The sequence below is a fragment of the Lactuca virosa genome, chromosome 5 (assembly GCF_052849685.1).
Source record: "Lactuca virosa cultivar CGN04683 chromosome 5, Lactuca_virosa_CGN04683_v6, whole genome shotgun sequence".
Taxonomy (NCBI): Eukaryota; Viridiplantae; Streptophyta; class Magnoliopsida; order Asterales; family Asteraceae; genus Lactuca; species Lactuca virosa.
Genome location: NC_136430.1, coordinates 90,936,396 through 90,950,836, shown reverse-complemented (window position 1 = coordinate 90,950,836; position 14,441 = coordinate 90,936,396).

Genomic DNA, 14,441 nt, shown 5'->3' with positions numbered 1-14,441 from the left:
CAGCCCCCAGCTCCAAATCATGCATCAGGTAGTTTTCCTCGTGAGGCTTCAGCTGCCTCGAAGCGTAAGCAATGACATGCCCTCTCTGCATCAATACTGCACCCAAACCAGAGATGGACGCATCACAGTATACAACAAAATCCTCCATGCCTTCTGGCAGGGCTAAGATTGGCGCCTTGCACAATCTCTGTCTCAGCGTCTCGAATGCGGCCTGCTGCTCAGGCCCCCATCGAAAGACCACAAATTTCCTCGTCAGCCTGGTCAGGGGCACGACTATCTGGGAGAAGTCCTGAATGAATCTCCGATAGTAGCCTGCCAATCCCAGAAAGCTCCGAATCTCAGATGGAGACCTCGGAACTTGCCACCTCATCACGGCCTCAATCTTGGCCGGGTCCACTGATATCCCGTTCTGGTTGACAAGGTGCCCGAGAAACTGCACCTCGCGCAACCAGAACTCACACTTGGAGAACTTAGCATACAAGCTCTCCCTTCTCAAAGTCTACAGAACCTCTCGCAGATGCTCCTCATGCTGCTCTCGCGTCTTGGAGTAAACCAAGATATCATCAATAAACACTATCACAGACCGGTCTAACATCGGTCTACACACGCGGTTCATGAGGTCCATGAACGCGGCAGGAGCATTGGTGAGCCCAAAAGGCATCACCACAGACTCATAGTGGCCATAGCGCGTTCGAAACGCAGTCTTCTGTACATCCTCCTCTCTGACCCTCATCTGATGATACCCTGATCGCAAATCAATCTTGGAGAACCAAGATGCTCCCTGTAGCTGGTCAAAGAGGACATCAATCCTCGGGAGTGGGTAACGGTTCTTCACCGTTACCTTATTCAGCTCCCTATAATCTATACACATCCGATGCGACCCGTCCTTCTTCTTCACAAATAGAATCGGGGCTCCCCAGGGTGAACTTCTCGGTCTAATGAAACCCTTGTCTAACAGCTCCTGCAGCTGTGTAGACAACTCCTGCATCTCAGGAGGAGCCAACCGATACGGTGCCTTGGCTATCGGAGCCGCACCAGGTATTAGTTCAATCCTGAACTCTACCTACCTCTCCGGAGGTATCCCAGGCAACTCCTCGGGGAACACGTCCACAAACTCTCGTACCACGGGCACATCGCTCACCGTTGCCTTACCCATCTCCCGGGTATCCATCACATAGGCAACAAATCATGCGCAACCCTGCTGAAGGTAACGCCTAGCTCTCGCTGCTGAACATAAAGCTGGTCCTTGCTGTGGCCTCTCACCCTGAATCACCAGCTCTCCCCCACTTAGGGTCCTGATCCGCACCCAGTGCTGCGTACAGTCAATCATTGCCCCATTGGGGCTTAGCCAATCCATACCAATAATAACCTTGTTCCCCCGCAAAGGTGTGGGGACCAAATCTACCATATAACGCTCCTCAAACAGTCGCAGGACGCAATCTCAGTAGACCTCTGATGCTCGCACTGACCGGTCGTCCGCAATCTCGACCTCTAGAGGGCAATCCAACGTGCCCGACGACTCCGAAAACTTCTTGCTAAGCGCAAGAGAGACAAACGATTGGGTAGCACCCGAATGAACCAATACCTGAACTGGGATACCGTTCACATGGAACGATCCTAAACAGAGCACATACATAACATATCAAAATCACAGCAGCATATCATAAAAGCATAAACAAGAAGTCATACCCGTCACCACATCGGGTGAAGCGCGTGCCTCCTCGGCTGTCAACTGAAATGCCCGGCTCCGCACCACTGGAGCCTCTGTCTTGGCCTTGCGGCCATCTGCAACCCGCGCTGTCGCTGAAACCGGCACCGCTGCTGGCGCTGCAGCTGACGTTGCTGTCAACCTCGGGCAATTGGCCTTTTTGTGGCCCCTCTGATTGCAATGGAAGCAAATCAGGTCTGTCATCTGTACTGTGGGGGCGGGGGCAGTACAATCCCTGCCAAACTGCCCCGTCTTACCGCACTTGTAGCAGCCTGACGATCCTGCTCTACAAGCTCCCTCATGCGGCCTGCTGCACTTCCTGCAGCGGCTCTGGCCCGACTGGCCCTTCGACCTAACGTCGGATCCCTTGGGTTTCTTCCCCGAAACCCCTGTAACCTGCTCAGACTCAGCTTTCCTCTTTCTCACATGCTCCAAATCGAGCTCCCTCTCCAACGCCCTGGCAATCATGGACTCTAGGGTCGGGCAGGCAGAGTAGCTGACATGCTCCCGAATATCAGCCCTCAACATATCACGGTAGCGAGTCTTCCGCATCTCCTCATCCCCCGCATACTGGGGTACCAACAATGCTCTCTCCCGGAACTTGGCGGTGATCTCCGCCACAGTCTCCGTAGTCTGCCTCATATCCAAAAACTCTCTGGCCAGCTGCTGAAGCTCTACAGCCGGCGCAAACTCAGCTATGAATCTGATCACGAAATCGGACCACGTCATAGCCTCGACGGCTGGGGCTCCCAATGAGTCACCAATCGACTCCCACCAGTCTCTAGCTCTATCCCTCAAACATCCCGCAGCAAAACGGACCTTCGGCCCTTCTGGGCAGAAGCTCGTCAATTGCACAGACTCAATGTCTGCGATCCATCTCCTGGCAGCGATGGGGTCTTTCACCCCGTGATAATCCGGCGCACCACTCCCACGGAAGTCCTTAAAGGACAGTGTGAACGTACTCGTTTGGCTAGACGCCATATCACTCCTGAATGCCCGGAGGCGATCCTCCATCAGCTCAACAACCCCTTCCTTGATCGACCCGAAAATGACCGGGGTCGACTCAAGAATGCCTCTCATGATCTCAGACGCGATGAACTCGTGCAGCCCGTCATCAACCTACTCGGATCCTGCACCCCAGCATGATCCTGATCCTGATCCGGAACCTCCTGCTCCATGTCGCGTGGTCACCATGCTGAAAAATACACGCATAAATGTCAGGATCATACATACTCTCGAGAGGTCTAACACACTCTCCAAGTTTCCCGGCTCTGTCTCAACCTTCCTTGATTCGAGTACGGATCCTCTGCTTCCAGTAGTACGGGCCCATACTACCTTCCACATCTATCCGTACTTTCCTCAAGGACTGTCTCGACTTCACCAGGTCCCTTAACCAATATCCCTTTCCATCTAGTCTCATCCTAGGCTTTCCTGGGCCACTCTCTGACCTACTCTCTGCCATCAGCTGCACTAGGAGTCCCTACTTCCCTTCCCTAACTAGCTTGCGAGTACTGTTACATAACCGCTCACTAGTTAGTTAAAGTTAGCCAGGACCCCTTAAGCACAAAGCAAGCAGCATTCGTGCATCGAGTAACCGTATCAGGCATAACCTAATCAGGCTATCCTACTGCTGACTAAACAGTCCTAGCATACAGCTCGTATAACAGGCATACAAGGCATCCTCCTAGATCCTTAGCCCTAATCTAGCATGTAGTTCTCAAAATCATATATATCAGGCATATAAGGCATCCTCCTAGATCCTTAGCCCTAATCTAGCATGCAGTTCTCAGAATCATATATCATATAACTTATTATAACAAGTATGGGTATCTTGGGGAAAACTTACTTGAGCTCGGCTGGTCGCACGCACCACACACCTTGTTCTTTCTCAAAACCCTTTGACTCAGATTTTAGAAAACCATTTTCTTTGTAAAAATCTTTTAAATCCCTCGATTTGAGTCCAGACACTCCCGAGGGTGTGTCCGAATCCCTCAAACCAGGGCTCTGATACCAACTTGTAACATCCCAATTTTCAAGTCCAAAAATTTCTTTTTAATTAACTGTCTCATAAAAATATTCATAAGAAAATACTGTGAAAACACATCATCTCATAAAACAACGTATCATGTCTAAAAACCCAAGTCATAAAATAGTAACATATCAGAGTACAATCCCAGAAGACTCCATGCGGAAATCATGTGTGTGTGTGATGCGCTGCTACACTGCCGGCTCCTTCCCCTTAGACGAAGAGGTACCTGAAACCCAAAACTAAAACTGTAAGCACAAAGCTTAGTGAGTTCCCCCATCATACCACATACCATACAGACATTTCGCATTCATACTGTCGGGCAATTCTGGGGTGCCCGACCTACCCAGTACGACCATTCTGGGGTGCCGACCTACCCGTGTCAAGCCATTTTGGGGTACTGACCTACCCATGTCAAGCCATTCTGGGGTGCTGACCTACCCTTCGGTCCTATCAACCGAACCTCGGTGTAACGCTGTAAATTTTCAAACAGATTTTTCATTTTAAAACCGCATACTTTTTATAACAAATTGTATAAAAATCTCGTTTATTCAAATTACAAAGCACAACTCCATTAATAATCCATGAACCTCAAAATATAACTCTTTCTCTGGTGTGTACAAACAAGCCGGTGGCGTCCCGTGATCTCGAGAAAACCTGAAACACATAACACATAACACGGTAAGCACAAAGCTTAGTGAGTTCCCCAAAATACCACATATAACACATATTAGCCACTCGAGGCTATAACTCTGTGGACCTACTGGCCCTAACTCTGTGGACCCTCTGGTCCTAACTCTGTGGACCCTCTGGTCCTAACTCTATGGACCTTCCGGTCCTAACTCTGTAAACTCTGGAATACACACATCATAAATCACATAGAAATAATGCAGTGCAACACATCACATACATAGCATATAGGATACTCTGTCACTTAACTCTAATTACTACTCAAGGTAAAGTATAGTGAGAAGACTCACCTCGGATGAAGAATAGCTCCTATAATCACTGCTGCTACGCACCAGACTCTAACTCTGTGCCAAACCCACAATAATCTCAATTAGGAGCTAAGTCCAACCTCTCACTTATTGGGTCTAAAGATAGACCACCTATCCGCCCATTAATGCCCTAAGTCCATTGGGCCCACCAAGGCCCAATAATAAACGGGCCCTCACACGGCCCAAATCCTAACCAAAAAGGCAAGTCCAAACTAAAGGCCCAAAGCACATACATACACTTCTCTAGTCCAAGACTCTATTACATGAGGTCCAAATTCCCGGCCCAACACTTAAGGCCCAACAAAATGCTTAGCCCAAAAACCCCCAGAAGGAGTTACGCGGGGCGTACCCCCCTGGTACGCTCAGCGTACCCAAACACTCAAGGAACTGATCGGGGACCTCAACCCAGTACGCGGGGCGTACTGGAATTACGCGGCGCGTACCATCAGCCTTGCTTAATCCATTTTCTGGGTCTTAACCCGTTAAGACCTTAGCTCAACTCTTGGATCTGGACTTCCTAACATCTCTTACTCCATAAAGTTAACAACTTTAAGCCTTTGCATGGCTGATAAGGCCACAACACATGAAAACTCTTGCTTTCTTAACCCAAAGTGCTCATAACTCTTGAATGGGTATATTCACACGGTCAAGGCCTTATTTTTATGGTTCTCCACCACAAGAAACACTTAAAAGGACAGGTTATTAAGCTCTGGAGTGCATCAACTCATAAAGCCTCAAGCTTGGGACCAAAAACCCTAAAATTGGTCCAAGAAGCACACAACCATAACAACAAGGAAAGTTATGAGCTTTTTACCTCCAAGTGAAGCTTCTCCCTCTGTAGAACTCAGATCCAAGCTTGCACTCCAACTTCTAGCCTTCACAAGAATCTCCTCTTCTTCTTTACTAACACACAAAGGCACTTTAGCTCCAAAAACACTCACACAAGCTTAGAACAAAGGTTGGCTCTCTTTTAGGGTTTCACTCACTCAAATGGTGGCTGAGGATAAGGCCATAAACTTCTTTATATAGGGCTCAAGTCTAAATTAGGGTTTTTCATCTGGGCCGGTTACGCCCAACGTAACTTTAGTACGCCCAACGTACTTCATGGAGTCCGCGTTTATTAAAAGCGAATGAGTACGCGCAGCGTACTCTTCAGTACGCCCATCATACTCCTTTGCAACATTTCCATTAAGGGGCTTCTCTTGACAATTTGGAGAAGAGGAAGGGTTAAACAGATATACCCAAATTCCCGGATGTTACAATTCGCCCCCACTTGAATTAGATTTCGCCCTCGAAATCGCTCCTTACCATACATAGATCGAACCCAACTACCCGAGATGCACTACCGAAGGTCCTTAAACCATACAACAATTGCTTCCACAGATACTCGATCCCACCAGGGTCTCCTGACCCAAAAGGGCAGACCCAACTGTCGCTGCGGTACTCAATCTGAATCTTTAGAGCTTGAAAACTCTTGCGGTCTATCTCCTGGCCAGATCACACTCGAATCATCATCCTGTTAACCGCCCGCCGACTAACAGAATCTAAGAACACTCTACCAACCCTGATTCCCTGATCAAACCCGATCTCAACTCAAAAGGACAGAAATATCATAATCTCCCCCCTTTCTCCAGGACCTACTGCAAGCACCGACATCAGGATTCATTAGAGGGGATGAACCCAAAACTCTAATCTTGGACACCAGAAATTGATCATGCTCGCCTGGGAATATTCTCTTATTTTAATAACGCAATAGATGAACCTCATGCTCACCCATCCCATAACCAAAAAGGTTTCACCGATTCCCATCTTATAATAACTGTCTCGACTCTTAGTGACGCATAAGTCACGCAGTTCGCTCCCCTCAAGCGAACACTACACTCTATTGAAGATCGGATCACCCCTGAACTCTGTTGATTACTGCTTAATAGTTTCGTGCATCCCGCTGCACCTCCCGAACCAAGGCCCTGACCTACTCAGGTCTAAGACATCAAATGACGAACAATACCCCTCCTATGGAATCCCACCTCCGATTCTAGAATCTCATCTCACCTATCCAACATACCACCAGGACTCAACTCAACTCGAGAGTTTGTTCCGACCCGTAGTTGTAACCACTCGTCCCCAAGACCCACTCAACTCATGACTCGTGACCCGCAACCCATGCGTACTTCACTTATCCAATCCCTTCGGATTGCGATGTCCACACCTTACTCAGAATATAATGATTCCCGATCATTGAGGAGACCCCGGTCTCGCCCCTGGTCCGACCACCAGTCTCCCAAAAACTCATAGATTAGGGCTACTCAAGCCTAAAACTCTTCTATGTCATGCTCTGATCAAGAATGCTTCAGCATAACAACCTCTCGCTAACTAGTGCGTACTACGGTTCCCCATAGCATCACAACAACCTCCTACTGACTAGTGAGTACTACGGCTCCCCGTAGCATCACAACACCCCCTCTCTGACTAGTAGCACTACGTCTCCCCGGAGCATCACAACACCCTCTTCTGACTAGTGAGTACTACGGCTCCCCGTAGCATCACAACACCCTCTCTCTGACTAGTGAGTACTACGGCTCCCCGTAGCATCACAACACCCTCCTCTGACTAGTGAGTACTACGGCTCCCCGTAGCATCACAACACCCTCTCTCTGACTAGTGAGTACTATGGCTCCCCGTAGCATCACAACACCCTCTTCTGACTAGTGAGTACTACGGCTCCCCGTAGCATCACAACACCCTTTTACACTAACTCATTGAACTGCAACTCTTCGCAGTCCCACCCCACTAACTCTTACCACTTCACAATCTCATCCTCAGGTTGACATCACACTGCGATCATTAACTCATGCTTTGCGGCCCAACATAGATAGGTACACACACACCCATCCAGGCTAAGAATCACTACCTCGGACGACCACCGTCGTGATAAAACCTCTTTTTCTCGCTGCAATTCACATTCTCAAATAAATCCATTTGATGTCAATTAACTGAAGGGCCCCCACCGGAACCATAGACACTTTATACACCACTCGACATCTCAACTCAAACTCAAAATAATCCGAGATTTTAGGACATTAAACTCGGACACCCCGGAATACAATCACAACGCCTTGCAGTGTCTTGACTCTACCACTGATCTCATACTCATGGCATCATACTCAGATACCGCATTGCTTCCTCGGAATCTCGCAACCGGTCTTTCTCTCGTGCCACTTGTAACCCCGGATACTCCATCTCGGTTTTAAACACGGAGAAATTGCCAATGACTCGGAACACGAAGATGACAATCCGATACTTCCTCCTCTATTGCTCAAAACTCATGCAAGAATACTTATAACGACCCTGAAGTTGGTTGCCCAATCAACTTCTTCCCTTCCCATACTGCATATAATAGCCTATACTCTGAACCATAAATTCTCAACCGCCGAACTAACCTCACAAGCCAACCACCTCGAATTAACCATTTTAACCTTGAAGGATTCCTAACCACCATAAGGTCTCCGACCAATGGCCACTTGCCATGGAGACACTCATTCTTTCCCAAACACGTACCACATGCACTTTCTCACTCTGCACCTCCCCTTGACCACCAATAACTCTGGTCTCAGGAATCCACACCGCATGCCTCTCTATCTAGTTCTCTAACCGCCCTTGAACAAATCTCTAATCTCCTCAAAAGTACCCGGTTCTCCCCCATTCAGGGTTCGAACCATCACCAATTGGTTCGCCAACAATCTAACCCACAGACTGTTTTTTTACTAACAACATCGCACCTACTCTTGGAAGGTGATATGCAATGCTCGATGATCTCCCCGATGGAGGTCAAGCAATTCCAAATACCCCGAATCTCCGATGATATCCGCAGAAACTTCTCATCATGAGTACCTCTAGTCATTCAGAATCTCGTACCATCCCACTACCGGACATCTCAACTGTCCAGTCGTAGCCCTGACTCTCAGTTTGAAAATAACGAACTATCATATTCCTCATCCTCGACTCTTCAACCAACGTTCCATCACGTGGGTTGTAATAAGAGTGGAGTCCTCATTACCACACTCGATACTCATCATAGAAAATAAGAGCCACCGCCCCAATGTCCTCTTCTTGATCATCTGCCGCTGCAGCTAATACATGCCCTACTATGCTCAAATAGGGTGTATCGTTGTCCTTAACCATGTCAGTCCCCGCTGACAACCTGCTCAGGCTCTAACATCACCTCTCGGCAGACATACTGCCCAAATACTCTGATGAAAGATCGCAACCAAAGCTACCCCACAGGGCTCGCCCCCAACTTTGGAAACCGAAAATCTCAATACCTCTCATGTTTCCCACAGGAACAGAAATAGCACCGCTCAGGTCACAGAAAATGACATCTCCACCATCGGCCGGTTGCTCAGCCCAGACCGTATTCTCCCATAACGCACCATCTCTACTCATCCCTGAGTCTTGCGACTCCAACTGGCATCTTACCAACACTCCCTTGGAGCTAACTCGATTTCCGTTTTAAGGGATGCTCGTTCATCATGGCCCTCCGTCCCCCTTATTCTTTTACATCTGATCTCAGTCTAGATAATCACAACGGAAGAACTGGTAGAACCAGTAACACTAACCGCCACGGGTCATGGTACTCGAACCATGTGGCCACCTCTCGATCTGCTATGAATCATGATACCCGAACCACGTTACCTCTTCTCAATACGCTACGAATCATGGTACTCGAACCATGACATCACCTCTCGACCTGCTACAAATCAGGGTACTCGAACCATGACATCACTTCTCAATCTGCTACCAATCATGGTACTCGAACCATGACATCACTTCTCAATCTGCTACCAATCATGGTACTCGAACCATGATATCACTTCTCAATCTGCTACTAATCATGGTACTCGAACCATGACATCATTTCTCAATCTGCTACCAATCATGGTACTCGAACCTTGACATCACTTCTCAATCTGCTACCAATCATGGTAATCGAACCATGACATCACTTCTCAATCTGCTACTTAGAATTCTCCGGTATGCCCCCTGCATCGAGTATGGGTCCTATGCTTTCAGTAGTACGGGCCCATACTACCTGCCACATCTACCCATACTTTCCACACGAACCATCCCAGAGTTCCTAAATAGCTGCTCAACCTTCTCGATTATAAATCTCTTTACGTGTGCTCGCTTCCCAGCGAAATGCTCTACTCTGTCCGCGTACTCATCTGACTAAGGTCACTTCCTAGGCTCTTCCTAGGTTCTCACACTTCTCGGCCATCAGCTGCTGAGAAACTCCTTATGATGCCAGTCATCTACCTCCTAAATATCATCACATTCACTTGGTAGCTGACTCCCATCATCGAGAATTCCACAAAGCACGAAGCAAGCAACATTCGGGCATCGAAATAACACGTAAAACTCGCTCTAGGTGATAACTCCACTTGCTCTACTCATACTCAAAAGACATCACCGAACTCTGAAACTCTACCCCCGCGGGTATCTAGCTACTCTCTCGGTAGGCTCCACAAATGCTCATCTAGGTATCTTTCCTAGATTACTCCTCTACTCAATCCCTCTCCACAAGGATTCCCGGTGGATACTCTTACTCAGCACATACTCGAAAACGCATCACAGATAACAGCAACTCCTAGGCTAAGGCATCACAAATCAGGCCACTCTAGTCCTAAAATTTGAAATACCTAGCCTATCTCTAGCATGCATAATATCTCATAATATCTCATAAACACATAAGGTAAGGGTATTTTGGGAAATCACCGTTCGGGCTCTGGCTGATTGTACACACTGCTCTTTCTTGTTTTCTCTGAGGAACTCTTGCTCGTTTTAGAAAAATCATTTATTTTGAAAATTTTCCTAAATTCCTTAGTTTGAGTCCAGATATACCCGAAGATGCATCCGAATCCCTCAAACCAAGGCTCTGATACCAACTTGTAACGCCGTAAATTTTCAAACAAATTTTTCATTTTAAAACCGCATACTTTTCATAACAAATTGTATAAAAATCTCGTTTATTTAAATTACAAAGCACAACTCCATTAATAATCCAGGATCCTCAAAATATAACTCTTTCTCTGGTGTGTACAATCAAGCCGGTGTTGTCCCACGATCTCGAGAAAACCTGAAACACATAACACATAACACGGTAAGCACAAAGCTTAGTTAGTTCCCCAAAATACCACATATAACACATATTAGCCACTCGAGGCTATAACTCTGTGGGCCTACTGGCCCTAACTCTGTGGATCCTCTGGTCCTAACTCTGTGGACCCTCCGGTCCTAACTCTGTAAACTCTGGAATACACACATCATAAATCACATAGAAATAATGCAGTGCAACACATCACATACATAGCATATAAGATACTCTGTCACATAACTCTAATTACCACTCAAGGTAAAGTATAGTGAGAAGACTCACCTCGGATGAAGAACAGCTCCTATAATAACTGCTGCTACGCACTAGACTCTAACTCTGTGCCAAACCCACAATAATCTCAATTAGGAGCTAAGTCCAACCTCTCACTTATTGGGTCTAAAGATAGACCACCAATCCGCCCATTAATGCCCTAAGTCCATTGGGCCCACCAAGGCCCAATAATAAATGGGCCCTCACACAGCCCAAATCCCAACCAAAAAGGCAAGTCCAAACCAAAGGCCCAAAGCACATACATACACTTCTCTAGTCCAAGACTCTATTACATGAGGTCCAAACTCCCGGCCCAACACTCAAGGCCCAACAAAATGCTTAGCCTAAAAACCCCCAGAAGGAGTTACGCCGGGCGCACCCCCCTGGTACGCTCAACGTACCCAAGCACTCAAGGAACTGATCGGGGACCTCAACCCAGTACGCGGGGCGTACTGGAATTACGCGGCGCGTACCATCAGCCTTGCTTAATCCATTTTCTGGGTCTTAACCCGTTAAGACCTTAGCTCAACTCTTGGATCTGGACTTCCTAACATCTCTTACTCCATAAAGTTAAAAACTTTAAGCCTTTGCATGGCTGATAAGGCCACAACACATGAAAACTCTTGCTTTCTTAACCCAAAGTGCTCATAACTCATGCATGGGTATATTCACACGATCAAGGCCTTATTTTTATGGTTCTCCACCACAAGAAACACTTAAAAGGACAGGTTATTAAGCTCTGGAGTGCATCAACTCATAAAGCCTTAAGCTTGGGACCAAAAACCCTAAAATTGTTCCAAGAAGCACACAACCATAACAACAAGGAAAGTTATGAGCTTTTTACCTCCAAGTGAAGCTTCTCCCTCTTTAGAACTCAGATCCAAGCTTGCACTCCAACTTCTAGTCTTCACAAGAGTCTCCTCTTGTTCTTTACTAACACACAAAGGCACTTTAGCTCCAAAAACACTCACACAAGCTTAGAACGAAGGTTGTCTCTCTTTTAGGGTTTCACTCACTCAAATGGTGGCTGAGGATAAGGCCATAAACTTCTTTATATAGGGCTCAAGTCTAAATTAGGGTTTTGCATCTAGGCCGGTTACGCCCAACGTAACTTTAGTACGCCCAACGTACTTCATGGAGTCCGCGTTTATTAAAAGCGAATGAGTACGCGCAGCGTACTCTTCAGTACGCCCAGCGTACTCCTTTGCAACATTTCCATTAAGGGGCTTCTCTTGACAATTTGGAGAAGAGGAAGGGTTAAACAGATATACCCAAATTCCCGGATGTTACAATTCTCCCCCACTTGAATTAGATTTCACCCTCGAAATCGCTCCTTACCATACATAGATCGAACCCAACTACCCGAGATGCACTACCGAAGGTCCTTAAACCATTCAACAATCGCTTCCACAGATACTCGATCCCACCAGGGTCTCCTGACCCAAAAGGGCAGACCCAACTGTCGCTGCGGTACTCAATCTGAATCTTTAGAGCTTGAAAACTCTTGCGGTCTATCTCCTGGCCAGATCACACTCGAATCATCATCCTGTTAACCGCCCGCCGACTAACAAACTCTAAGAACACACTACCAACCCTGATTCCCTGATCAAACCCGATGTCAACTCAAAAGGACAGAAAGATCATAATCTCCCCCCTTTCTCCAGGACCTACTGCAAGCACCGACATCAGGATTCATTAGAGGGGATGAACCCAAAACTCTAATCTTGGACACCAGAAATTGATCATGCTCGCCTGGGAATATTCTCTTATTTTAATAACCCAATAGATGAACCTCATGCTCACGCATCCCATAACCAAAAAGGTTTCACCGATTCCCATCTTATAATAACTGTCTCGACTCTTAGTGACGCACAAGTCACGCAGTTCGCTTCCCTCAAGCGAACACTACACTCTATTGAAGATCGGATCACCCCTGAACTCTGTCGATTACTGCTCAATAGTTTCGTGCATCCCGCTGCACCTCCCGAACAAAGGCCCTGACCTACTCAGGTCTAAGACATCAGATGACGAACAATACCCCTCTAGTCCTAAAATATGAAATACCTAGCCTATCTCTAGCATGCATAATATCTCATAATATCTCATAAACACATAAGGTAAGGGTATTTTGGGAAATCACCGTTCGGGCTCTGGCTGATTGTACACACTGCTCTTTCTCGTTTTCTCTTAGGAACTCTTGCTCGTTTTAGAAAAATCATTTATTTTGAAAATTTTCCTTAATTCCTCAGTTTCAGTCCAGATATACCCGAAGATGCATCCGAATCCCTCAAACCAAGGCTCTGATACCAACTTGTAACGCCGTAAATTTTCAAACAGATTTTTCATTTTAAAACCGCATACTTTTCATAACAAATTGTATAAAAATCTCGTTTATTCAAATTACAAAGCACAACTCCATTAATAATCCAGGATCCTCAAAATATAACTCTTTCTCTGGTGTGTACAATCAAGCCGGTGCCGTCCCGCGATCTCGAGAAAACCTGAAACACATAACACATAACACGGTAAGCACAAAGCTTAGTGAGTTCCCCAAAATACCACATATAACACATATTAGCCACTCGAGGCTATAACTCTGTGGGCCTACTGGCCCTAACTCTGTGGACCCTCTGGTCCTAACTCTGTGGACCCTCTGGACCTAACTCTGTGGATCTTTCGGTCCTAACTCTGCAAACTCTAGAATACACACAGCATAAATCACATAGAAATAATACAGTGCAACACATCACATACATAGCATATAAGATACTCTGTCACATAACTCTAATTACCACTCAAGGTAAAGTATAGTGAGAAGACTCACCTCGGATGAAGAACAGCTCCTATAATCACTGCTGCTACGCACCAGACTCTAACTCTATGCCAAACCCACAATAATCTCAATTAGGAGCTAAGTCCAACCTCTCACTTATTGGGTCTAAAGATAGACCACCTATCCGCCCATTAATGCCCTAAGTCCATTGGGCCCACCAAGGCCCAATAATAAATGGGCCCTCACACGGCCCAAATCCCAACCAAAAAGGCAAGTCCAAACCAAAGGCCCAAAGCACATACATACACTTCTCTAGTCCAAGACTCTATTACATGAGGTCCAAACTCCCAGACCAACACTCAAGGCCCAACAAAATGCTTAGCCCAAAAACCCCCAGAAGGAGTTACGCGGGGCGTACCCCCCTGGTACGCTCAGCATACCCAAGCACTCAAGGAACTGATCGGGGACCTCAACCCAGTACGCGGGGCGTACTGGAATTACGCGGCGCGTACCAT